This window comes from Pleurodeles waltl, chromosome 9, assembly GCF_031143425.1.
Source record: "Pleurodeles waltl isolate 20211129_DDA chromosome 9, aPleWal1.hap1.20221129, whole genome shotgun sequence".
NCBI classification, from domain to species: domain Eukaryota; kingdom Metazoa; phylum Chordata; class Amphibia; order Caudata; family Salamandridae; genus Pleurodeles; species Pleurodeles waltl.
The window spans coordinates 1,015,053,311-1,015,079,634 of record NC_090448.1 but is presented as its reverse complement, the minus strand read 5'-3'; positions in this window follow the sequence as shown (position 1 = coordinate 1,015,079,634).

The following is a 26,324-nucleotide window of genomic DNA, read 5'->3' as shown; positions in this document are numbered from 1 at the left end:
GCCGTCTAGAGGTTTCTGCCCCCCCTTGGGGACAGATGGGCCTAATTAATATAGGCCAATCTGCCCCACTGGGGGGCAGAAATAGATAAAAAATAAGTGCCCCCCGTGGGGAGCGACTCTTGCCCAAGGGGCCGCTCCCCTCATCCTCATGTCCATTTCAAAATCAAAACAAAGTCCCTGGTGTCTAGTGGGCATTTCTGCAACATGATCGCTCTACGATCTTGCTGCAGAAATGTTCAGAAAGACATCAAAGAAAAGGAAAAGCCTTTCCTTTCCTTTGATGCCTCTCTGATCTCACCCACCCCTTGATCAGAAGAGAAATGCAAACATTTCTCTCCTGATCTCGCTGGAAGCTGAGCTTCCAACGTGATGGGGGTGACCTCTGATGAGGTCAGTGCACGATCACGCAATGATGTTATCAGACATCACTGGGGGGAGATTGGGGATGGAAGGGGAAGTGATTCCCCTTCCATCCCTACTCAGGGGAAGGGGCTGGGTGCAGGACGAGCTGGTCACATCCTCAGCACACAAGCACCGTGGCCGAGGACGTAACCAATTCGTCTGTGGCACCCAAGGGGTTAAAGCATCCAACATATTGGATCCTAGCTAGTTTTAATGGGAATCAGGAGCTTAGCCTTCTGGCTCGCATGTCTGGGCCACCAACACCTAGTGACTTTTAAACTACTTAGCCTGCTCTGTTTTTGCATATTTATTTAATTATATCTTCCAAGATGGCTGCTAACTGTGTTTATACTTAGGAAGTTGTTTTAATTTAACATTATCAATGCCTCTCTGTGAAGGCATCACTATCAGGGTCAAAGGTAAGTGATATACGCAGGTATTCACATCATGTACTTTCCCACTTATGTGTGACAGTAACATAATGTACTTTTTCAGGAATTTATTTATATAATTGTCGCCCCAAGCATACCTTCTTATCTATTGCTTGGGAACATACCTGCAAAAGGGGTCCTACAAGATCTGTATAAATACATCTCACATAGCCTGGTTATCAGAGGTATTCCTACCAGATGGCATCAACGCTATCTATGCTACACATCGCCTTGATGCAGACCCAGCCTTCGTGTCACCATTGATTCTGATCTAGAGACCTCATTCCAAGATAACAAGGGTTGGAGGGCTCTTCTCATGGACATGGTACTGGCAGATTAGGCTTATCACACCTAACTCTCTTTAGGTTAGAGATTCGTGTCATCATGCTAGGGTATTAGGGCCTATTTCACATTTATTTCACATCTCATATTATTGCAAGATGGTGGGAGTCTTTATATCCATGACTCTCGTTTTTACAATTCTGTTTCTTGCATTGTTCATTAACCTGTGATACAAATACTCTACTCTACGCAGCACATGGTACTAACATCAAGGCTTATCGTGGCCATCTCCCTCATATACTTTATTTGAAATGTTTCCGGTACTGAGAAGATCCAGATCCTCAAAGATTGTCTGGCTGTCACTCTGATTCCATTTGGGGCAATATTTACCTCCCAACATATATGGAGACTATCATCAATAATCTATGCCTTGAGAAAGTCTAGATGACGAAACACGTGTCGGCTGCCTTTTGGAACGTACTGTGTCTTGAGAAGAATAAACCCTAACCAACTACGAAAACGCGTGTTGAACTTTGGTGTATACCTTACTACCTATATGGACATTGTGGACTATACCGGTGTGCCCTGGTATTATTTGATAAGAATCTTATTTCTGATTGGCCTCCCAGTCAGCACAACTTACATCTTTGGTGGTACGGTGTAAAACCAGTATGGCACCCATGGTATAACTTTATAAATACAGGACAAGGAATCTCCCCAGAGAATCCCATCTATATGCTGCATTTGTGAACCTCATAGCAAAAGCCACCAATTTTCATGTTTGTTAATAAAACCTATTGAAAACTTTACTGCATCTCCATCATTGCTAGTGTGTGAATGAAACTTGTTGCTCATGTGAGAAAAGGGTAATCTCTGTTTAACCACGACTCCGCTGATATGTCGCACTCTTGAGTCCATACATAACAGCTGCCACAAATCACCTTTTACTATTTGGGTTTTTAGTGAGGTACTGCTTGTGAGCTGGGAGGGTTGGGCCAACAGTTGCGACTTGTTGTAAGATTGACCTAGTCACCTACAAACAAAGTGCAGTCATCCCTAAACCAGTAGTCTTGCCTATAGCAAGAGTCCAACTACGACACCAAGGCCCTCATTATGACATCATAGGTAAATGCTGCTTTCCACCTCAGTGATGGGCGCCAACATATCGCCACGGTGGCGAACATCCGTTCACCATATTATGACGCACACAAACCAATCCGACAGAATACTGCCACATACACAAATCCACCAGCCCAAAGGTCAGTGTTAAAGTGTCGGTTCGAACACTCATACGGTTACGCCATCAAAACAACGCCACAACATTATGACCCACAAATCACCACGGCGGACATTCAATGGCGTTAAACGATTGGCGGTACACACCGGCGCGCTCAGAATGGCCACCCAAATACAAAACAACACAACATTGGCCTAAACGAAAATCACACACCTGACACTCATACACACACCACACACACCCATCCACAGCTCTATAAAACACACAACCACATTACACACAACCCTTTAAAAATAGCAATTATCGCCACAAGATTAACACGAAGGCCACTAAGACAACTACACACACACACACCACAAACAACAATCCATCCATCCGTCACACACCCCACATCCCATACCCCACCACATCACTTAACCCCCTCTTAACAACACACACCACACAACACCCATGTCCCCACTAAGGTACCCCCATTTCACTGATGAGGAGTTGCAGGTCATGGTGGAGGAAATAGTCAGGTTAGAGCCACAGCTGTTTGGAGCACAGGTACAGCAAATATCCATTGCCACGAAGATAGAGCTATGGCGGAGAATTGTGGACAGGGTGAATTCCGTAGGACAGCATCCAAGAACAAGAGATGACATCAGGAAGAAGTGAAAAGACCCACGGAGGAAGGTATGTTCCATGGCAGCAAGGCACCAGCTCGCCATCGAGAGAACTGGCGGTGGAACCCCACCTCCTCCCCCACAGCTCACAGCATGGGAGGGACTCAATGGAGTAGCCAGAGGACTGGACACTGGTGAGTCAATATTTACTACTCATCACCCCCCATACCTGCATGCCATCACACCCCCTCACTCTCACTCCCATCACTCCACTCCATCCCACACACAGCACCTATACACCTAAGTAACCCCAAAGCCAAGCCCTACGTGCTATACCAATGCATGGACAGCCCTCCAAGCCCTGCATGTACACCCATCACCAAAGCATGCACAGCATAGAGAACTGACAATCCCACAATACATCACCATACACAAACAAAGGTGGCAGGGCAACAGCAAAAAAAGAGGGGAAGCTAGGGATGTACAATATGTCACAGACATGAAGTACAATACACCACAGGTGCCCCAGCCAATCTCAGCGGCAAGGAGGTGCCACGACTATCCAGTCCCCCAACAGAAGATGCCCCCAGTGATGACAGTAACTCTGGACTTCAGGATCTGGATGAACTACCTGGCCCATCAGGGACCACTGGTCAGTCGGCCATCCCAGCCTACTCACAGTCCATCACAGAGCCTCCCCCATCAGTATCCAACACCACAGCACCCACCCAACATCCCCATACTTCTGTCCCCAGGACACGTCAATCATCAGTGTGCCCACCTGTACAGGGACCACAATCCACACCTCACCCCTAGACAATCAGGGACCTGGGGTCAGTGGCAGTGGGCACACCATTCAGGGGACAGAGGCACAGGGGAACAGGGGCACTTGGAGGACCGCTGAGCACAGTGGGAGGACAGGCCCAGGGAACGGACTCTCCAGGAGGCACTCATTAATGTCCTGGGGGCTTCACAATAATCCAAGGACAAGATGGACCAGATCCTTACCAACATGCAGGAGAACAAGCGGCTGCAGGAGGTACACCATCAGGAGATAAGGGAGGATTTTCAGGCCCTCAACACCACCACGGTCTCCATAGCAGGGGTGCTGGCAGATATGGCCAGCATCATGAGGGAATGGACAGCACACCAGTGGGCCCCTACCAATAGTCAGTCTACTGACAAGCCCACCACTTCCGCTGCACCTAGTGGGCAGGAGGCTCTGGCATAGGACCCACAGTTCACCAGCACCCCTTCCCCTACAGAAGGTGAATCACCCTGCAAACTTTCCCTGCGACCCAGACAGAAGCCAGAGACACTTGCCAAGACCAAGACCACTGCCAGGAAATGAGACCCTCCTGAATGTCCCACTTGTGTCCCACCCTGTCACCTTGTCCACTCTGAACTGCCTTTACGCCCCTTCCTATTGCCCCTTGGACACTGGACCTGTGCTACAAACAGACTGGAACAATACCCTGGACTTTCCTCAACCATCACCCCTTTCCATTGCACTTTTCCATCAATTATTTGCACTACAATAAACACCCTTGGACACAACTTGAGTGAAAGTGTTTAATGTGATGAAAATGTGCATATATGGAAACGGTCACATCATGTGCGAATGATCTGAACACTGTGATAGCATACATTTAATGACTTGTATTTGTCTGTAGTCATCACATCAGTACACAGTTGTTACAGCACCAACATCTGCAAAATGAGAACCCATAAGTGACAGTAAGTAGAGATGCAAAGGAAGTGAATGCCACCCTCCTACAGCCACACAGAAAACATCAATAATCAGAGGAATGGCCAGTTCCACTCTCTCACCTGTGTGTCATTGGAAGTATTGACGTATAACTGATGTTCTGCTGTCCACATCCTCATCCTCTGCCTCCTCATCCTCACTGTCCTCAGGGTCCACTGCTGCCACAGGGGCATTTCCAGTCTCCTCCTCCTGCAGATAAGGCACATGTCAGCTGAGGGCCAGATTGTGCAACATGCAGCATGCAACTACTATCTGGCGACCTTCTCGGGTGAGTAGCACAGGGATCCACCTGTTAGATGGAGGCATTAGAACCTTCCCTTCAGGAGGCCGAAGGTCCTTTCAATAATTCTCCTTGTTCGACAATGTGCATCATTATAACGATTCTCAGCCCCTGCCCTGGCATTCCTCACAGGGGTCCGGAGCCACGATAGATTTGGGTAGCCAGAGTCACCTGCAGGTATTGAAGGACAAACATTAGCCTTACACAATGGTATGGGGTTAACATCAGAAGGCATACACTGACATACCTTGGGTGGGGAGTCAGGCTCACCAATTAGCCACACCCTGTGCCTCTGTAGTTGTGCCATCACATTTAGGATGCTGCCATTCCTCAGGATGAAGGCGTCATGCACCGACCCAGGATACTTGGCAGTGACGTGGTCAGCCAGGCACACCATTTGCACATTGAGTGAGTGGAAACTTTTCTGATTCCTGAACACCTGTTCATTCTGATGGGGAGAGGGGGGAATGCAACATGTGTACCGTGAATCGCCTAAATAATTTTGGGTATATGTCCCATTGCATAGAATCCTTCCTTCACAGTGGCCAAATCTTCCACCTCGGGGAAAGCAATGTAGCTGCACATGTGTTGCACCAAGGGCAGACAAAACCCTTGCCAGCACGATTGAGAACATTGGCTGTGACATGTTTGCTGCCAAGCCCACTGTCACTTGGAAAGAACCAGTTGCTAGGATATGGAGAACTGATAGAACCTGCAACGGGGGGGAACCCAGTGGGATGACGGATAGCTGATATCAGATAAGGCTGCAATTGAGCACACAGCTCTGTGATAGTGGCCCTGTCCAGTCTATAGGTGAGTATTAGGTGCCTGTCCTCCAGTGTAGCCAAGTCAACAAGGGGTCTGTATACAGGGTCTAGGCTCCTCCTCCGATTCCTCTGCAGTGGTAGGTATCTAAGGGACACAAGAGTGAGTAGGGTGTCACAGTTTGAACAATGGAACCACCACCTCAGTGTACATAAAGCAGTAATGTGATGGGACAATGGGAATGGCAATGTATGTGCAAATTATGGAAATGACACAGTTCTTGTTTATCTGAATGTTGTCCACCACCATAAAATGGCGACCGCCTGTCCTGTATGTAGGGACAGGCGGAACTGAGGTAACTCCGCCGGCATGGGACGTCACAGCAGAAGGCGGTCTTGCACCTCCGTGCTATTCCTCATTGGCTAATATGAGGGTCTATGGAGTACAGTTACCAATAGGGATCACCGGCGGCAGTGATGGTGTACACCACTGCAGAAGTGACCGCCATTTTCTGACTATAACCTCACTTGATTCCTGACATTCCACAGGACAACCCCTATACTGCGTGTGCTGCTGTGACCTGTGTCTGGATCCTGCTATGGCCCATGTGACCAGAGAAAGGGCCCCTGCCTTCACTTCATAGGAGTTGGAGCGCTTGGTGCATGGGGTCCTACCCCAGTATAAACAGCTGTATGGGCCTCCAGACCAACAGGTGAGTACACCTTGGGCACGAAGCATGTGACAAGGTTGCATGGAGATGTGTGTGCAAGAATCATGTCATTTGGGGGGTGATATGTCTGGTGGTAGTGTACATGGTGGGCGCTGGGTGATGTGTGTGCCAATGGAGATGGAAATGGGATTTTTGGGCCATATGTGTGACAGGCTGGATTGTATGTGTAATGTTGTCCTCCTGTCTGTGTTTCCTCTGCAGGTCAGCGCCCATCAGAAGAAGGGATTGTGGCATGCCATCACCAAGGACGTGTGGGCCCTGGGGGTCTACAGCAGGTGGAGCACTCGCTGTAGGAAAAGGTGGGAGGACCTTAGAAGCTGGGCCCGGAAGACCACAGAGGCCCAACTGGGGATGTCCTCCAAATGAGGGCGGGGTGCCCATCGGAACTTGACCCCTATGATGGCCCATGTACTGCCGGTGGCCTACCCCGAGCAGGATGGGCACTTAAGGGCATCACAGCGGCCACAAGGGGGTGAGTGCAGTGGGCGTTACAACTATAATTGGTGGGTGGCATTGGATCCTGGTGGTGGGTGTCAGTTAGTGGGTGCCCCTTAGGGCCAGGTCAGAGATCGCAGCGTGGTCCAGCTCAAGGGAAATGGTTTTATTGCTAGATCTGGTAACCTAGTTAGGTTGCATTCCGTGTCAGACAGGGCTTATTGACTCCCAGAAGGGGTGCAGTTAGCGGGGGTTGACTCACATCTTGCTGTGGTACCTAGCCAATGGAATGCCAGTGTGATGCATGGTGCTCAATCCTGATCCCAGTGTGTGACAGTAATGTGTATGCCATCTGTGGTGTTGGTGCTGCAATTGACCCAGTGCTCTCTTTCTGTCTTTCCCCCTTTTTAATTCTGTCATCCTGTCCATGTGTGCCTTAGCATCATCTGGCAGAGGGGAAGGGGCACCTGCGACAGTTACAGCTGCTCTCTGGGACCACCCAAGCTACAGGTACAGCCGCCACCCCCATACCAGCACCGCCTTCCCAGTAGCCCCTCACCAAGTTGCCCACTCAACTAGGAAGGTGGGCATCCCCTTCTCCCCAGACACCTCAGTGAGGAGGCTATTGATCTCCTGAGATGCATCTCTGTAGGGCAGTCAACCATTGTGACTGCCATCCAAGGGCTGGCATCCCAGATGCAGCAATGAAATGCATTCCAGGAGGGCATTCACAGTAGATTGGCAGCCCAACAGAGGTCGTTCCAGGCTCTGGACTCCTCTCTGATGGCAGCCATTGTCCCTGTTCCTACACTCTCCCCTCCAACTACCACTTCCAAGTCCCAATCTCCTCAACCCCAACGCATCCGATGCACACATACAGACAAGCATGCACATAAAACATCACACAAGAGTGGCACAGACAAACCCAGGCAGCACACTTCAGACCACAAGCACTCACACAAACAACAGACAGTTGCACACACAACAACATCCACTGCCTCCACTGTCCCCCCTCCTCCTCTTCCCTCACTGTCATATCCGCACTCACACCTGCATGCACTGCATCAACAGCCACCATCACCACACCAAGCAGCAAACACACCTCACGTGCAGACACCTCCATAACATCCGTCCACGAGTCTCCTGTGTCCTCTCCCACCCTGTCTGCTCCCACCTCCTAAGAGGCACAAACGCACACACATAGACACCCAACAGCCATCGATTTCACATCAGCACACTTCCCTTGCACCTGCACCCAAGTCCAGCAGACATACACCTCCAACAACCACTCCCTTAACCTCCACTCCCATCCCTACTCGCTCATCCCACCACACCATCCCTAAGAAGCTTTTCCTTGTCTGACTTGATCTCTTCCCTGCCCCTCCAACCACCTGTCCTGCCAGTAAGAGCAGGGTCACAACGACCAAGCCCAGCACCTCAGCCAAACAGTCCAAGGGGACAGTGGAGGCACCTCCTAGTGATGGAGGCAAGAAAGGAAAGGATCCCACTCCACCACCCAAGAGAGGAAAGGATCCCACTCCACCACCCAAGAGAGGGAAGGATCCCACTCCACCACCCAAAATAGGGAAGGATCCCACTCCACCACCATCTAAGAGAGGCAAGAGGCCCCCTCCAACAGCAATGGGCAAGGAGACCTCATCTCCTGCTGGGACACAGCAGCCCTCACCTCCACCTGGCAAACAGCAGCCCTCACCTAAAACCAGGACACAGCAACCCACAGCTCCAGCTGGGACACAGCAGCCCTCACCTCCAACTGGGACACCGCAGCCCTCCCCTCCAGCTGGGACACAGCATCCCTCGCCTCCAACTGGGACACAGCAGCCCTCACCTCCAACTGGAACACAGCGACCCTCACCTCCAGCTGGGACACAGCATCCCTCACCTCCAACTGGAACACAGCAGCCCTCACCTCCATCTGGGACACAGCAGCCCTCATCTCCAGCAGAGGGCATGTAGGCATTCCTCCAGGGACTGCTGTACAAGGAGCCCCCTCCAGAACCAGTGGACAAGTTTCCCACCTCAGAGACTGTGACCTTGCATTCCCCAGCAATGTAAAATGGGCATGGTGCCTCCTCCAGAACCAGTGGGCAAGTTTCCCACCTCAGAGACTGTGACCTTGCACTCCCCAGCAAAAAGAAATGGGCATGGAGTCCCCTCCAGAACCAGTGGGCAAGTTCCCCACCTCAGAGACTGCGACCTTGAACTCTCCAGCAAAGAGAAATGGGCATGGAGCCCCCTCCAGAACCGGTGGGCAAGTTCCCCACTTTAGCTGAGGTGCCTCCCACTCCCATTCCTCCTGAGGTGCCTGGCCATTCCAAACATGATGCCCTGCACATTGTAGTGCGGATTTCGTCAGGGAACAAATTGGGCATTGGACTATGCCCTGTGGCCATGTGGGCCTTTTGTACTTTGGACTGACCATTGGCCCTTTCTGAACAGTGACTCATATTTTCCTTGTCACATGGACAATATAGTGACTGTTGGCATCAAATTACATTATCATTTCTGGCTAATTGTTCTCCTTGCATTATTATGACGTGTGTCCTGTGAGACGTGTTTTCCTCTGCAGTTGGTTGTGTGTATGGTGTGTGTGTATGGTGTGTGTTGTGCATGTGTGTGCCACTCTCCTTTTCCTCCCTCTCTCACTTGTGTGCTAGGCAGTTGTACTTACCGCCGTCGTCTTCGTCGGTGTTCCAGGTAAAGCATGGGGTAGATGAGCATCAGGAAGACTTGAATTTCCAGTTCCATGGCGTCGTTGGTCTTCTCTGTGTCTCTGATGGTGAATCTTTCATCTTCTGTGTTCTGTTTCCACCAGGGTTTTGATGGCATTGGTACCGCCCTGGAAATCGTGGCGGTTTGCTATGTCATAAAATCGTGGACGGTACCTTGTCTTCCAACTGGCTGTTAATGGCTACTGCCTTGGTCAGGGGTGTTAACACCCTGGTGGTTGGTGTGGTACATTGGCTGTCTATGGGAGTTATCACCGCCATGGTCATAAATTGGCAGTAATTACCACCGGCCTGTTGGCGGTATTAGCGCCACTTTAACAGTCACCGCCATTGTCATAATGACCACCAAAGTGTTTTTGTTCAGGCTCAACCTCTAATCTGCTTGTCAGCGATGGATGAAATCACATTAGAGTTGTTCTGGGCTCTCATACTCCTTGGTTTGGTGGAAGGTTTTCCTTTTACAGTCATCTCTTTTTTCCACCACGTTTTGTCTAACTACAGAGTAATCAAGGGCCACAAAGATTAGCATCTTGATGGCATGGAAATCTTAAAATTATAGAATTCATGAAGAAAGGGTAAAGGGTAGGCAGGTCCAGTAGGATACCATGCAGTCCTTGTGATGAAAAGGAGACAGATTGAGGTCTCTATCTAATATAAAGGATTTAGCATACATCTAGTCAATGAAGTACACTTCAGAACATATATGAATGAATATTATTTGAAGTTAGTCTTGAAGCAGGATCCCACAGCGTGGGTCAGAGTCTTGGTGTGCACAGAGTCAGAGATTGGTCAATGGTGGGATGTAAAGAAGTGAGGGCAATGGCATGAAACAGCACGTTTCTGATGGTCAGAGAGGGCTGCCAGAAAGGTGGGTCTTCGGGTACTTGAAGAAACCATTGTTTCTGAGTGTTGAGTGTCTCCTTTTTACAAACAGAGGTTAGAGAGAGAATACAGCTATGCAGTGCCATTATGAGTTCTATGGAGACCAAGGAGAGAGGGAAAGTTATGGTGCCTCCCTTACCAGGACTGATACTGTTTGCACTGACTTCTGTTCTCACTACCCTATTTCTGGGAACGTAATAAATTACCCCTCAGGATAACAGCTGGATTGCGTGTTATTAAATCCAAGAGAGCGCGGCTGTTAGCCAGGATGCCCACAAATAGGTATCTGGCCATGTGTGAGCACACTTCGCCTCCTCACAGTGTAGATTCATTGTAAACAAGTTAATGGAAGATAGTGATGCCCATCCCTGGGCACAGCTTGGCCAAGGTTGCATGTCGTACTGTGAATGACGCATCAATAACATGCAAACAACATGCTCGACGTTGCCTTGCAAATCGCTAGGCAGTATAATATGTAGAATTAAGAGTTTGGCTCATTTTGTCTGGGCTTGAAGCTATGAAAGAGAAGTGACCCTAAGGTCACAAATTATGAACTAAGATCTGTGGCGTAAGGTCGATGTGGACGCCTGAACACCGTGAGGCATCTCGGGCTGACAAACGTGAAATCCAAGAAAGCTGTAGCAAGAAAGAAACCACTTATTCGCCATTCATTTAATTAAAGAGGTTCTAATGATAGGGAAAGTATGATAAAACAAGGGAGTGAATCATTAACTCAAAGGTCTTCCAGCTCCACGACCTTCCGGAAGTACAAGGTCACTGTCTTCATATTTCCATCCGCTATTAGTCCATGTTGTGATGAATGCCGGTGAAAAGGGCAGCACTTGCTAATCTCCTAGACTGTTGTTAATTATAACCCTTTTCTCCTTATAGCTTAATACGTCGAGAAAAATCCTTTTAAGCAATCACTATTGTTCTGAGCCTAATTTCTTCCATTCTCAAGCCCTCTTTCACACACTGATTGTGACTATTATCACCTGCCCTTTTATCTCAGACATCAAGTGAGTTCGTGAGCCCTTCAAATAGGCAGGTCCGGCAGTGACCTCTACTTAGGGTTTCACCGGGTTCAAGTGGAGCAGTTCTCTCTGCATGTACACCCGGGGCAGCTGATCGTATTGCCTTGCTTCAGGTACCCGAGAGATGTCTCTAGATTACTTAGATAAATAAAATAGCTTTTCAGAAAAGAAGTTGAACTTTCACAACTCCCAACCTTGCCTTTTATGTAAAGAAAACATACTTGTAAAATATGTTACCTATTTAAGATAGTCATGTAAATACAGCTCAGGGCATTTGTGTGAAAGTGACTGATTCTGAGATAAAGGTATATTTGTGCTTTGCTTTGTTTTAAATGAGGTTGGTCTTAAGAAGTCCTTCAACAGAGGTGCGTTCTTCTTGCATGTTTTCTGTGAGTTCTGGGCTAGTTGGGCAGCTCAGTGGATTAATGCATCTACTGTTGGTATGTTTGTGCAGCCTTAAGGCAACAAGTTTGAATGCCAGTCAACTCCACCTTTTAAGTTCTCAGAACTTCAGAGAAAGGGGAGTTGATGACAGTAAGTGAGCCTCATAAACTTTGATGTGCTGTGATTTATGAACTGGTTATGTTATGGTACGTAGGTTAGTGCTTTTTACTGGTGGTGGGTGTTTCAGAAATCCAATGGACAAGAGGCCCCATTCGAAGCTTTTCCTCTGGGTAAACAGGTCATGCGGTCATCTACCGTGACCCGGTATCACTTTGTTGACCCCATAGCCCTATTAGAAACTGGGAGAATGCTATTCCTTTTAACACTCTGAGGCCCTCATTCAATGTCAAGATTAAAAGAGTATTTCGTATTTTGCACTGGCCCAATTTGCCCTCATGTTTGTTTTGCATTTGCAAGGTGCAGGTGTGTATCATGCTTTTTTTGCACCAGAGCAGTATACACTCTGCCAGTGTGCACAAATATGCAAACATGTCTCAACAAGATCCTCTGCTCTTGATGTCATCACTATTTGTAGTGGTGGCTTTAGCTTGACTCTCTAAATTAGTGGTTCTTAACCTATGGTCCAAGGGCCCCTGGGTGTCTGAGAGGCCTATTCAGGGGTCCGTGACTGTTTTACAAAATTAAATAACATTAAATGTAATCAATTAAAAACAATAAGGTGTATAGAAACAAAAAAGAACATTTGAAAATGTTTCTGTGTTTGATAGGGAATTAAACAACATATTTCAGTATTGGAGCATTTGTTCGGTTTATACTTGTTTTTGTATTCTTATATACCATTTTAGGTCCAAATCATACAAATTGCTTGGGTCGGTGGTCCCAAGCTTCCAATAATCACTCAGTGGGGGTGCCTGGATTCCAGTAATTATCCAGTGGGGGTCCACAGAAGTCAAATGATAATCATGACCTTACATGGCAGGGCTCCGAATTTTTTAACTTTCAATAATAAATTGCCCCACAAACTTTTTTTTGTATTTTGAGGAAAAGTACCTGTATTGTTGAAATAGTCCATTGTTTATTATTTCAAGCTGTGGAGTATTCGAAGCTGATCCTGAACAGTGAAGAGAAAATGGTCTCCCTAGGGGAGATGCACCTGCGCATTGTCATACTCCATCTCTCTGTAATTACCGCCATTAATATTGCCTGCGCTGCTCACAGTTGTCAGAACATACTGTCTTCTGTGTTATTCCCACAGTCTAAATGCTTATCTGAGCTACATGCCTTGAATGCTAATCCTCCACCACTGCGCTGCTCATCGTGCTGCAGCCTTTTCAAAGAGCACTGATTTGAAATGCTACCGTGATTCATACTAATTAGAAAAACTGAGGTAAAACTACAATTGTGGCATCGATTTAGAAATGCTAAATCTAACTTGGTGCTCATACTCCAAACATCACCTGCAATAAGTTAATTGAAGTTTACAATATTTAATATAGACGATGAGATGTGTACTACTGAAGGTCAAAGCAGTCTAAAAACAAGGACATTTCTGCTCACCTACGTTACTTCACAGATACATTCTATTTCATGTCCACACAGCACAAGATCTTTAGCCAGGGCGTAGCTCGGTCAGTATGACTGGGAGGTGTAAGCTTAAGATTTCCCCACAATCACGCTGAGAAATTGTGTTAAAACACATTAAACGAGAATCAGAGGGGTCTTAAGGGGCAGTGGAAAGAGAGGAATGCAATTATTAGGGGTACTTAAAACGCAATATTTTTTTTAACTAATCATCATTTGTTAAGGCCTTCAAAACGTAGAAAAGAGTGTGTGTTTTTGGCAGTGTAGCATGTAAAAATCCCAGGTGAAATCCGACAGACACTTCATATAACCCAATTGAAAGCACTTGTACCCAACTATTTAATGCAGAATACATTACACCCCACAAACCCCCCTGTGGCTTTGCCCGTGATATTTAGATTATTCACACAGCCACATTTAAGGAGTAGCAACAAAGAGAGATTTTCGAGGCATTTGGATTTTGTTGATGTGAAAGTACTGGATGGCACTTCAAAACATTTACACCAAGCTCCAATTTACACAAGTGTTATAAAAATTATTCACAAGCACAAATGTGTTTTATTGCCCTTTTTTCTATCCCTTGTGCGCTGTTTTGCATAGGCAATCAGGGCCGGATTTAGGGCAGTGTGATCAGTGGGCCACCCTAGGCACTGACGGGTGGGGGATGGAGGACACTGAGTTGGGGGGGTCTGTGTTTAGCAATAACTTACGATTTAAAAGCACCTGCTGCAGAGTTCCTTGTGCATCCAGCTTTGAGGCAGCAATATATAGTTAAGATAACTCTTATGATTAATGTTCCCACTAGAGAAAGAGATCAGTCTAGTGGCAGTTTTGACTTGTCATAAAGTAGCACAGAATGTTAATATGCCTGCTGCAAAGAATAGAGTTGTATTTTATTTGGCTAGCTTTGTGGAGCAGTAAAATCAGCCTTCACCAGAGCTTTAAGACACATGAAATGCGTGTGTGAGAGAAGGGCTAAGCCCTTTCCAATAAATCCAAATACAGAGCTTATTCCTTCCCAGGCATCTGTCTCCTCCAATCAGTTAGTTCATGGATAATATTAGTGATGTTTGCAACATAATCATTAAGTTGGCCATCTATTTTAGGAATGTAAGTGCAATATCACCTAGCATGAATTACCTTGAGGCCTCCACCTTCATTAGCAAGCCACATTTCTAAAGCAAGGCAATTTTGGATTATCATTGTCCTCATTGCAAGCAGATCTTTATTAATAACTGTTACAGCACCTCCTGTGTAGCAAGCCTGTCCACTAACGTAGCCAATTTCCTAATCTTAACATCATTCAGGGCTGACCCCACTAAGGTCATTAGCACTCAAAAAATATCATATAGTATCCGCTTTAAGCAACAATCAAGTTGCAACTCCAAATCTTGTGTGATAGGTTCTTGGAAAAATTGAAGCTGCATAGCAGCTACATACCCAATTGTGCAGCAACTGAAAGTAAGCTGACTTATCACACACATAATTTGTAATACTTACCTCTAATTCGACAAAAACTCTTCCTCTAACTAAATAACTATGCTCTCATTCCACTACCTTGACAGTTGTATTCCCTTCTTGTCTTCTTATCATGAATAAGGTTTCCTTCTTGGCAACATGGACGCTGAGCCTTGCAGGTGGATTCTCTAGGTTTTCTTTACCCTTTCCCCTAATGTGCTCTAGCTTGACTTTCTTGCTTCCCTTCTCTTCATCTTGTCTGATTCTTCATTCATCATTATTCATACAATGTTCTGCATTGACTGGAGGCCTAGGACTCGGTCGTCCTCTGACTGTTACACTAAATATTTAATCATCCTTTTCAACATTGTTAATAGTTTAAATAAGTTGAGCTCTTTTTTACCTTGTTTTTGGCTCATGGAGGTTAATCAATGTCAGTCAGACATTCGTCAGATTTTATGTCAATTATGGTGAAGTACATTCAATCAGGACCTGAATAATTGCAATGTATCCTTCTCTCCCTTCTGGATCTTTTAGGAACACTCAAGTCTAGACTCTCAATGCCAGTATCTCGAGTTTGTGTTCCTCTCAACAGTTTCTTTCACCTGGTCTTAGTCTTTGGCCAATTTTCTTCCATCAATGCCCATTTCTTAGATCTACTTGTGATTTTTGGCTGATTCGTTTTCAGAGACGAAACATTCTATGCCAAAGTCACTCTCTAGTTCGGGTCAACTATTCCAGGCAGATTTGAATAATTTCTCCACAAGTTCTGTCTGTCTCTGTGAATGCATCGTTTTAAGCCAGAATCTGGAGTTTCAGTCGTGACTGGAATAGTGATACTGTCATTCTGGCCTTGTCACTGTTGTGCTGTAAGGGACTGAGAATTCTCAGACTGATTTTACTCTCCCTCTTCGGATAACTTAGAACCTCAAACCTAGGCAAACTTGAGAAGTTAACAGATATGGGCTTCACCCTCTTCTCATCTCACCCTCTTGATGTGGGTGGCATGTATCGAGTTCAGCAGTCTACCTCACTTCACAGCTGTGTTGGTAACCAAGGTCACCTGATATGGGCATCTGCAACGCTCCTCCAAACACGACTTGCGAACATGCTTCTTCACACAGGTCATGACATGGATTCTCTCTCCCAGCAGGAGTAGTGGCATACACTGGATAACAGAGAGAGTGCACTCCTCATTAGCCAATCCCTTGCAGTAATCGAGAACCAGAATATCTGTGATATTCACAAGAACAGCAGCTGTAACAGAGAAAATGTTCGACACCTCATGGGGAGATAATCCAGTTCCTTGCATAGCATGCTTAGAATGCTCATCAGCACCAGAGGAGGTGCATTGGGCCATTTGAAGGAGGTTGATGCACAAGGTTTGGCCAATTTCACCTTAATAGTGCCATTTAGTCTTTCAACAATGCCTAAAGCTTCTGACCTGTAGCTACAATGTAATCTTTAGTCTATCCCTAATGTTGTTCAGAGCAACTACATTACTTAATTAAGTGACTTCCTTGATCTGATTCAATATGAACTGACATCCAAAATTGTCTGAACATCATCACCATCTCATCTTGTCCCACATGTGTTGGTCCATGCACTTGTCTCACCATAGCTGGTAACATAGAACCTGGCAGCTTAGGCTTTGCATCACTGTATACCCTGATATCACTAGCATCCTTCACACATACCATTCTTTCTCATTTTGCCTTTTAATTCTCTGGGGCTGTAAGCTGTAGTTCCCTCAGCTCATTGAAAGTTTGCACAGTGTTAAATAGCATGTTTGAAACAGTCTCTCTATAAGCATTGCATGGCTCATCCACGTGAAAAATGCTGGACTCAAGGGCACAATACTGGATAATCTCATCTGCATGGTGGTTGTCGCTAGTGCTGATGTCATTGCCATTCTTATGTGCAGCACTGTTCACTACAATATTGCACTTTAATAGTGAAGGGCATCCAATATATTTGAGACATACAACACATTCTTGATGAGGGACACAGCAGAAGTTATAAATTCTTAGACTGATCGCTGCAACCACTTTGAGACAACCAGGTAATACTGCAGCTACTGGATCAAGGTTTGCCAAAACAAAGGAAAATAGTTGTTTGGCTTTTTCAATTGTCTGTGTAAACACAGAGAAAACACACCCATTCTGTTCATGACAAAAGAATATGAACTCTTTGGTGTAGTCTGGCATTCCAAGAGCGGGTGCACTACAAAGTAAGTTTTTGAGCTGTTGAAAGGTTTCTATCATCTCATCATCCTTTGCTACTGGGTCAATGACATCAGTGTGCATCAGCCTCAGCAAAAGCTTTGTAACAAGGGAAGTATTTGGGATTCTTTATCAGCAGAAGTCAACCATACCCAAAAACATTTGTACTTCTCTCTGTGTGGGAGGAAATTTCATTTTAAGTGCATTTTCAGAGTGCTTGTGGGACACGATTCAGACTTCCTTCTCAATCTGATGTCCCTGATAATTGAATTATTTTTCACAATACTACCACTTTTTGGCGGAAAACCTTGAGCCCCTTCTCTGCTAAATGATTGAGTAGAGCAATAGTGTCTTGCCTATAAGCTGCTTTTGTCATTGATGCAAAGGTTAAGTCACAGATGTATTGGATCAGAGTTGAACTGCCTGCTAACTGTAAGGTTTTTAAATTCTGTTTGAGTATCCGATTGAAACATGATGTGTTCTGTGTATACCCATGAGGAGTGCAACATCACACAAGTTTTGTTTTTTTAGAATCTAAAGGCGAAAATACTGTCTCTCTTCATGAAGGGGAGCAGAAAAGAATGCCTGACAGAGGTCAAATGACCATGAGCCACTCTGCTTCTGGGTGAGATTGCAATAGGGTTACGGCAGTCTCCAGGACAATGGGATAGCATGGAATGACTATTTGGTATATTTTTCTTAAATCTAGAACTATGCTCCACTTTGTATTCGTTTTTTGCAAGGCCGTAATTGGGTAGTTACTAGACTTTCAATTGCATCCTTCAGAAAGCCCTGTTCCAGCATACTTTTGATGGTAGGGACTATTCCTGCAATGGCTTCTAGGGTTGATTGATAGGGGTGCATCTGAGGAAACACTGCTTCAGACTGAAGGGTTATGTTTAGAGGTTCAGCACCCTTGATCATTCCATTCTCTTTTCCGGTGAAGTCCTACACCTCCGCTCTGATTCCATATATGGGCCCCTCTGATGCACCTTCCCCTTCAACTTAAATTTGAACTCTGTTGGGGTACCAAAGCTGAGCCTGGTTGTAAAGCAGAAAGTGGGGATTCCTTTCCTTCATCTGAATGGACATAGGGGATTTGATGGTAAGCCTTGTTTTGGGATTTTTGAAGTTGCCATAGGGGGTCTGGGTAAAGAGGGAAGTTCTCCCTCTGTCATGAGATTTGAAGCTTGAGCCTCAATCATCACTCAATCAAGATTATAGCATCCTTCCCTCTTCCAATGCCCGATCTTGTTGCAAATGTGACAGGGAGTAACCTTCATTACAGAGCTTATACTGTTTCCTGACATACCTCCCATTCCCTTCCTGTTTTTTGGGTATTTCCTCAGTAAGACATGGCGACTCCCTGAATGTTTAATCTTATGATGGATCAAGGTCTAGCCATGGGATTGGTAGCTTAATTCCCTGCACACCTTCATTTTGCAGGATTTGGGCACCACAAATTTCTCTTCAGTCCTGTTCATTTGGCCTCTAGCATAGTACTGCAATATTTTGCATACTGCAGGATTTCATCTATGGACTTGCTTTGCCAGCAGAGACAACCTCGTATGATCTGATTGCTGACCTCAGGTCAAAGCCATTGTGTAAAACAGGTGAGAAACTATCCTATGTTGTCCTCAAGTGGGCCATTCAGACCACTATGCTCCCTACACACCTGCATTCATTTCTCAAAATATGCATGTACAGATTCCTTGGGCTTTTGGGATGTTCAGAAAATCTTAGGCCAATTATTCTTGTTTTTGGAAAACCTTGATCTCAAGGTGAGCAATGACTGCTTCATATTTCCTGTTAACCAATGACAAAAGTCCATTTATGTTCCTGTGTCACCCAATCCACAGCTCCCTTATATTCTGCCCATGCATCCTTTGGGACTGCCACTTCAAACAGCACGTCCAAATCCTCCCACAGGACCTTTGAAATGGTCACAATTTGCTTTATCTGACTAGACCATGTATCAGGATTTTCCTTCAGTCTGGGTAGGTGTTAGATATGGCTCTGCTGAGTGAATTTTCCTGAAACTTTTAGCTTTTTTCTCCCATCCTTTGCTGACTCTCTGTGCATGACCTTAGAACTCTGGGCACTTCCACACTTTCTGGCAGTGGGAAAATGGGTGTGCCCAACCTACCTATGGTAGGAAGGAGCTGTTAAGGACATGGTTGAGGTACTGTACCCAGGATGGCCCTGTAAACCAGGTATATCAGACCTGGCTACTAGGGGGATGTGCACTGACTATGCCACCCTCTAGAAGACACAGTTATCCATGTCCCAGACCTATGGAGGCAGCCTCCAGGGGCCCTACTCTGAACCGCCTTACACCTTCCCCAGAAGGGCCCGACAGTGGGGCTGGTGGTAAGCGGAGGGCAGAGTGGGAATACAAAGGTATACCCTATCAGGGCGGGGGGAGTACCCCCATGTGGGTGTCCCCTACCTAAATGGGGGGGGGGGATGGAAGCATCCATAAGGATGGGCTGATTCTCTACTAGAGGCCATGGGCGGTGACCCCTTGTATGGGATGGGGGGTGAGTGAGCACACATGTCCTCCCCTGGAGGGGAGGCAGTGCTGACCAACATGTGTGGATCCCACCATGGCAGGGCCCAGGGTGTGCACAGAGGCAATGAGGTCTTCAGAGGTACTGAGCCTGGCATACCAGGCCAGTGGGTGCACACTTACACAATGGGGGATTTTGTGTATGCTTCACCTGGCACAGCTTGCCAGTAGAGGCACCCTTGTCTAGAGGTGCCGGACCATGTAGTGAGCCAGGCCCATGGGGCCTCTCCATGCCCATGTGCACGTGGGAGTTCACATATATGGGGAGCTTGGCATAAGCCGGCCTCTAGGTGCCTACTTGCACTAGGGCAACATATGCCTAAATGAGACTGGCACAACTTGCCAGTGTTTGCGTACTTACACATGGGTGTTGCATGTGTTAGTGGTGACTAGTAACACTCTCCTGGGCGTGCAACTTGCATCCTGGTGGTTTTCCTATATAAGTACTGGAGCTGGCATTACTTGCCAGGGTGTGCACATTTGTGCATGGGTAGTCTAAGACAGGAACTGAGCCTGATAGAACAGGCCAGTATTGCTGCACTTGCATCTTTATGGTGGCTTTAACAAAAGTGCCACACATGCAGGCATGGGTGTGCGCCAGGGCATATGTGCCCTAAGGAGTCCTGAATACACATGCGTGTTCGCGCCACCTATGAATACTGCTCTACCCCTATGGTAACATGGCAGAATGAGTCTTACTAAGTCTGGCTGCAATAGTGGATTGCAGTGGAGCAGCCTCATAATGGATAGTATTGTTGAATTCAGAATGACAAACCCCTTCTGATGGTAAAGGTGGTTTTGTCATTGATTCCCTAGGAATGCCACTTCTAGGGAGTGGGCATTTCTAGGTCCTGAAATGGCTCTAGTGCTTACTTCTACAAGTCACAGGGGTAGAGCTCATCTGTGCATTCCCCAGGTGACCACTATAAAACTCAAGCATCCATTACGACAGAACGCTGCCATTTGGGGCCTGGATAGATAGGTTGGGGGCAGAGGTTCTTGACACTTGGCCTCTCAAAGCCAGGAAATGGCCCCACTAAAGAAAAAGATCTGCATTCCAGAGCCTCAGAGCAGACAGAGAGGAAATGTATGGGAGACATTTGTGGTTTCAAGGAGCACCTTTAAAACCACCCCCAACTTTAAAGGAACCATCTAGTATTGCCAGGGGTGCTCAACGTCTGCAAAGCAGAGTAACCTTTAAAGTGACGTGGGACCGGTGCTGTTGGACCGCATGGGCACACTGCCAGAGGAATTCTGTGTGCCCAGGAGGATAACTGTCCAGAAGGGGATCCGCGCTCCCCTTCCTGCTTAGAGACTGGATTGGGGATGATTACCTACTTCTGTGGAGCATCCCAAAGAGTAACTCTCCAAGGGCAGGTTGGCTTGCCCCTTGTTCTCTTAGGAGGTCTCAGGACATCAAAGACCTCCTGAGAGGGACCTACATCGATTACCTGTAATATCTGGAGAGTGGTGCCCTCTGCTGTGTCTACATCGTATGCTGGACTTCACCTGGCAACAACGGCATTTGAGTGGCTCAAGTATTGTGTCTGGAGACCAGAATTGCCTGGTGGAGAGCTTGCCAAGGATTGTCCATACTTCAGGTGAGAGGTCCTTTATCATGAGGACCAATGCATGCCGAAATGTCTTGTTGGCGTGAACAGGATCACCCGGTGAGGGTCCCCGTGGGGCCCACTATTGTCTAGCATGTTGCATTTCTCTTGTGTGAGCCTTGGCTGCCTGCTCATTGTGTGCTGTACCCTGTTCATTGGTTGCAACCCTTGGAGATGGGGGTATAATCTGAGTTGTGATGTATTTAGCCTCATATGGCACCACTGAACTTGTGTCAAAGTGTGTGACTGGGGAGCCTGGTGCAGCTACAAGTCATTATGTGCTAGACAGTGTGCCTCATTCCAGAGAAGTACGGAAACCAGAGTGTGACCGGATGGTCTAGTGCGACTTATGTCATTGTGTACTAGACTTTGTGCCTCCCCAGAGAGATACAGGATTTACATTCTTTGTGGGAGAGTCTGATGCGGATCAAGTCATCACGCACCAGATTGGTGCCTCTGTTCGAGAAGGTGCCACCTTGGGAATTGACTTGTGTATTATCGTACAGTCAGGGCGACTCAGATTAGACGACCCCTGAGTTTGTGCATCCTTCTTATGGAGGTACAGCACTTTCACATAGAATCATAATGGCCTGAAGTCACTGGAGCCTTCGTACCCCAGACAGGGCATCTCCTGGTACAGGAGATGCAGGCCTAATAACTTTTCATGCGCCACAGGAAGTATCACGGGCAGCTCATGTCAACAGGCCCCAATGGCGCCTCTTCGTTTCAGAGGTATTGAACAAACTATTTGGTAATATTAAACTATCTGGCTTGGCTGGATGCCTCGGTGTCTGATGGCAGCCCCAGTGACCCTCCACCTGTGTTTTGCAGACCTCTAAGTTAACCTCCTGTGGGGAGCTCGAATGTCTCTGTCTTAATTGTTTACTGTTAGAAATGGGGTCTCTAGTTGGCAAAGGTATACACCCTTGTCCAAGTAAGGACCACAATCCTAGTCAGGGTAAGTCACACACAATCCAAAGTATCCTGTGCTTACCCTCTGGTAGCTTGGCACTGAGCAGTCAGTCTTAACTTAGAAGGCACTGTGTAAAGTATTTGTGCAATAAATCATACAGTAACACAGTGAAAACACCACAAAAATACACCACACAGATTTAGAAAAATATATACTATTTATCTGAATAAAATAAGGTCAAAACGACAATGTATTAATAAGCAAAATCTGAAATATCACATTTGAAAGGATTAAAAGAGTCTTAATCGTTGAAAATAAACAGTTGTCTCTGTGTTGCACTCAGTACCTGGTATGCGTAAAAAACAATGACGCACAGACACTGCAGAGGAGGAGATGTGTGGAGAAATAAGGTGTGCGTCGGATTTTCCAGCACGACACAGACAATGTGTTGTTTCTTTCCACGCTGCAAGGGGCTTGAGTCATTTTTCGACACGCAGTCTTGGTTCATTACTGTGATGCGGGATAGTTTGACACCCTGGGACGATGCGGGGAATATCCTTGACGCGCTGGAAGAAGGCACGGGCGAAGCATTAATCTGGTTGGTGATGCATCAAATTTTTTGTTGCAAGGCAAGCGCTGCACCGAATTTCCAGTCGGGAAGTTGGACTGCGTCGTTCTGGTCAGCTGTGCAGCGATTTCTCAGTCGCAATGCAGGCTTTGCATCAATTGTGGCAGGCGGTGTGTTGATTTTAGGAGTTTTTTACTACCAGGACATATAAAATACATATATACATGTCCTGCCTTTTGCCTACATAGCACCCTGCCCTATGGGTTACATAGGGCCTACCTTAGTGGTGACTTATATGTAGAAAAAAGAGGAGTTTAAGGGTTGGCAAGTACATTTAAATGCCAAGTTGAAGTGGCAGTGAAACTTCACACACAGTCCTTGCAATGGCAGGCCTGAGACATGGTTAAGGGGCTACTTATGAGGGTGGCACAATTAGTGCTGCAGGCCCACTAGTAGCTTTTAATTTACAATCCCTGGGCACATGTAGTGCACTTTACTTGGGACTTATAAGTAAATCAAATATGCCAATTGGGAGTGAACCAATGTTACCATGTTTAAGGGAGACAGCAGAGGCACTTAAGCACTGATTAGCAGTGGTAAAGTGCGCAGAGTCCTAAAAACAAAAACAGTGTCAGAAACGTGGAGGGGGCAGGCAAAAGGTTAGGGGATGACCACCCTAAGGCTGTCAGGTCTAACATTTACCAACTGTTGTCTTTCCTTTCCCCCACCTTGAACCCAGAACCGTGAGACTGGTGACCTAGCTGTGAGTGGCCCAGTAACCAGAGAAAGGTTGATGCAATCTTTGGTTTGTGGAGGGGTAGGATAGCTGAAGCTGGTTGGTGGGTAGGCAGTGGTTTGGGAGCCAGGGTGCTTGCAAACACAGTGACATCCACTATCTATATATCAGGGCACCGCATTATTGTGCCGGGAGTGACTGCAAAAGAGTGAGTGTGTGCATGTGCCGGCTGATACCTGTGGCACTGCACAGGGGTGCAGAGTGGATGTGCAGGAGTGACTGCAGGTGAAAATAATGGGAAGTACAGTGGTGTTGCTGGTCACGTTTACCCTGTCAGGAAGTTCTTACAGTTGGCATTACTTTTTACTAGTGCGGCTCCAGCCACAGTGCTACGCGAAAGTGTTGTAATTGTATCTACATTCTGCTGCTAACGTTGGGAACCGGGGTGCACCCTGAATTTATGTGTCACGCTGATTGTAGGGAATAATAGGGTGGGTCTTGTGCTGAACTTATGTGGGTGCAGAGAGGGAATGGACCATTTTCCTCATGTGTACATACAGTAGCAATGTTTAACACGCTGGGCTTCATATCGTGACTTTCATTGCAAATTGGGGCATAGGCCCAGAGTTACATTACACCCGTACTGTGTTGACAAGGTATGTATTGAATACAATCTCTTTTATACATACACTGCGTGTGAAGTCTCCTTTGTGCCGCACAGCGTGGTTGTGGCGGGGAAGTGCTGCATTTTGCTTTATAAATTGTCCCTGTGATAAGCCTGACTGCTCTGTGCCAAGCTACCTAAGGGTGAGCAGAGGTTCTCGAGTAAGGGTAATCATCCACCCTTGACCAGAGTGGCGGGTTCTGCCTGGCTAGGATCCTGTCTCAGCCAACCAGAACGTGCTGCCACCAACCAGAGTGAATATATGAAATAGAAGAGGTCTATCCAAGACCAGGGGACATGTACATATGCTCCTTCTTGGACCTCCTTCAGTGACTTCTCTCTCATCATTCCTGGTAGATTATGCCTTCTGTTTCACTTTTGACCTTTATTTCGCAGACCACAACTCCCTAAATTTCTCCACATCACTCCACTCCCTGATGATCTCAATCAATTTCCTCACATGCACCTTCAATCTCTTCAGTTTTAACAATCTCAATTACTTGTCACCCATGATCATCCTGACATTCTTTTGCAATGTCTTTCTTTGTGTTAGATCAAATCCACGTTCATTTGCCACTTTCTCCATTTTCATGTACGAATCTTGTACCACCTTTGCAGCTTCCTCACTCATGCAAAGTAATTAATTATCTTTGTGATGTCCTAAGCAATCCAACTCTACGTTACCCTTTATGATGTCCCTTAACTCCGTCTCTAGTTGGGCGACATAAAGGGCCTCATTTAGAACTTGGCGGAAGGGTTACTCTGTCACAACAGTCATGGATATCCCGTTCGCCAAAATCTAACTCCCATTATTTTCTAAGGGATTTAGATTTTGGCAGAAGGGATATCCATCACCGTGTGATGGAGTAACCCTTCGACTAAGTTCTAAATCAGGCCCTGAGTCTCCAAGGAGTCTGTCCTTTGTGTTGCAGGGTGATTTGTGATGTGGCCATAATCATGATACCTCCTGCACCGGGGGTTTCTATGGCTAAGGTGCTGGATATATCTACTGATTTCAAAGAGAGAAGGGTGATTTATCCAGTACAACAGGTATTGAGGTCTGAATGAGGGAGTGAGAGAGTAGTTTCAGTGTAAGTTAGAAGTGTGCCAGCTTCTAGAAGGGTCACAGTGTCTGCTCCATTCTCAGCAACTGCCTGAGCTGTAGCACCAGGTGTTGGTGTTGCATTATATTGGGGTGGTCGTATCCTGAGGAGTGCACCCATGAAGAAATTCTCCTCCTTCTCACTCTCCACTTCTCTCTCAATGCTAAGTTTTTTTTTATCAATAGGCATTTCCTTCCCTGTACTCTAGCTTTCCATCAAAAGGTAAGCTCCAATTGTCCCAATCAATTCCTCCCTCCATTTCCTCTCACTCATCATCCTTCACAATTATCCATGACCAACCCTTACTGCAGGTCTTTCATGCAAATTTCTTCCTCTTCTTTTCATTTGCAACCTCCTCTCAAAGATCAAGGGCCTCAAATTCTGTGGGTCTAGGCTGAGGTCCTAGGTTGTACATTCTCCTTCATAGGTTGGCTATTCTCAGTATGTGGAAAGTGACACTTAATGGGAACCATAATTACCCATCTATCGCTGTATATTCCTGCTACTGGCTGAACCACATGCACATGTATAACCCCCTATTTGCCGCCATTTCCCTAGCTGGTGTGCTTTTGAATGGAAATGTCTCTCCCTTATTTGCATTTTTCTGCTTTTTCAAAACTCTTGGTATTTTTTAACAATTTAATCCTCAATACTGTGCTCCAAGTGCTTTTTACAGAGAGAATAAGGAGATCTGGGACTGAGTAAGACAAGACAGCAAAGAAATTAAAGCTTGGCACTACAGAGGGTAGCTCTTGATTTGCCTAGCCACATCATCATTCTTAGTAGGCCTGGGTAGAATTGCAACTCCGTTCATGGAATTGGCAAAATTTGCATAACTCCGCATTACGCTTGTAATGCGGAGCTCCTGCCAAATACCACAAATCACCCCCTAAA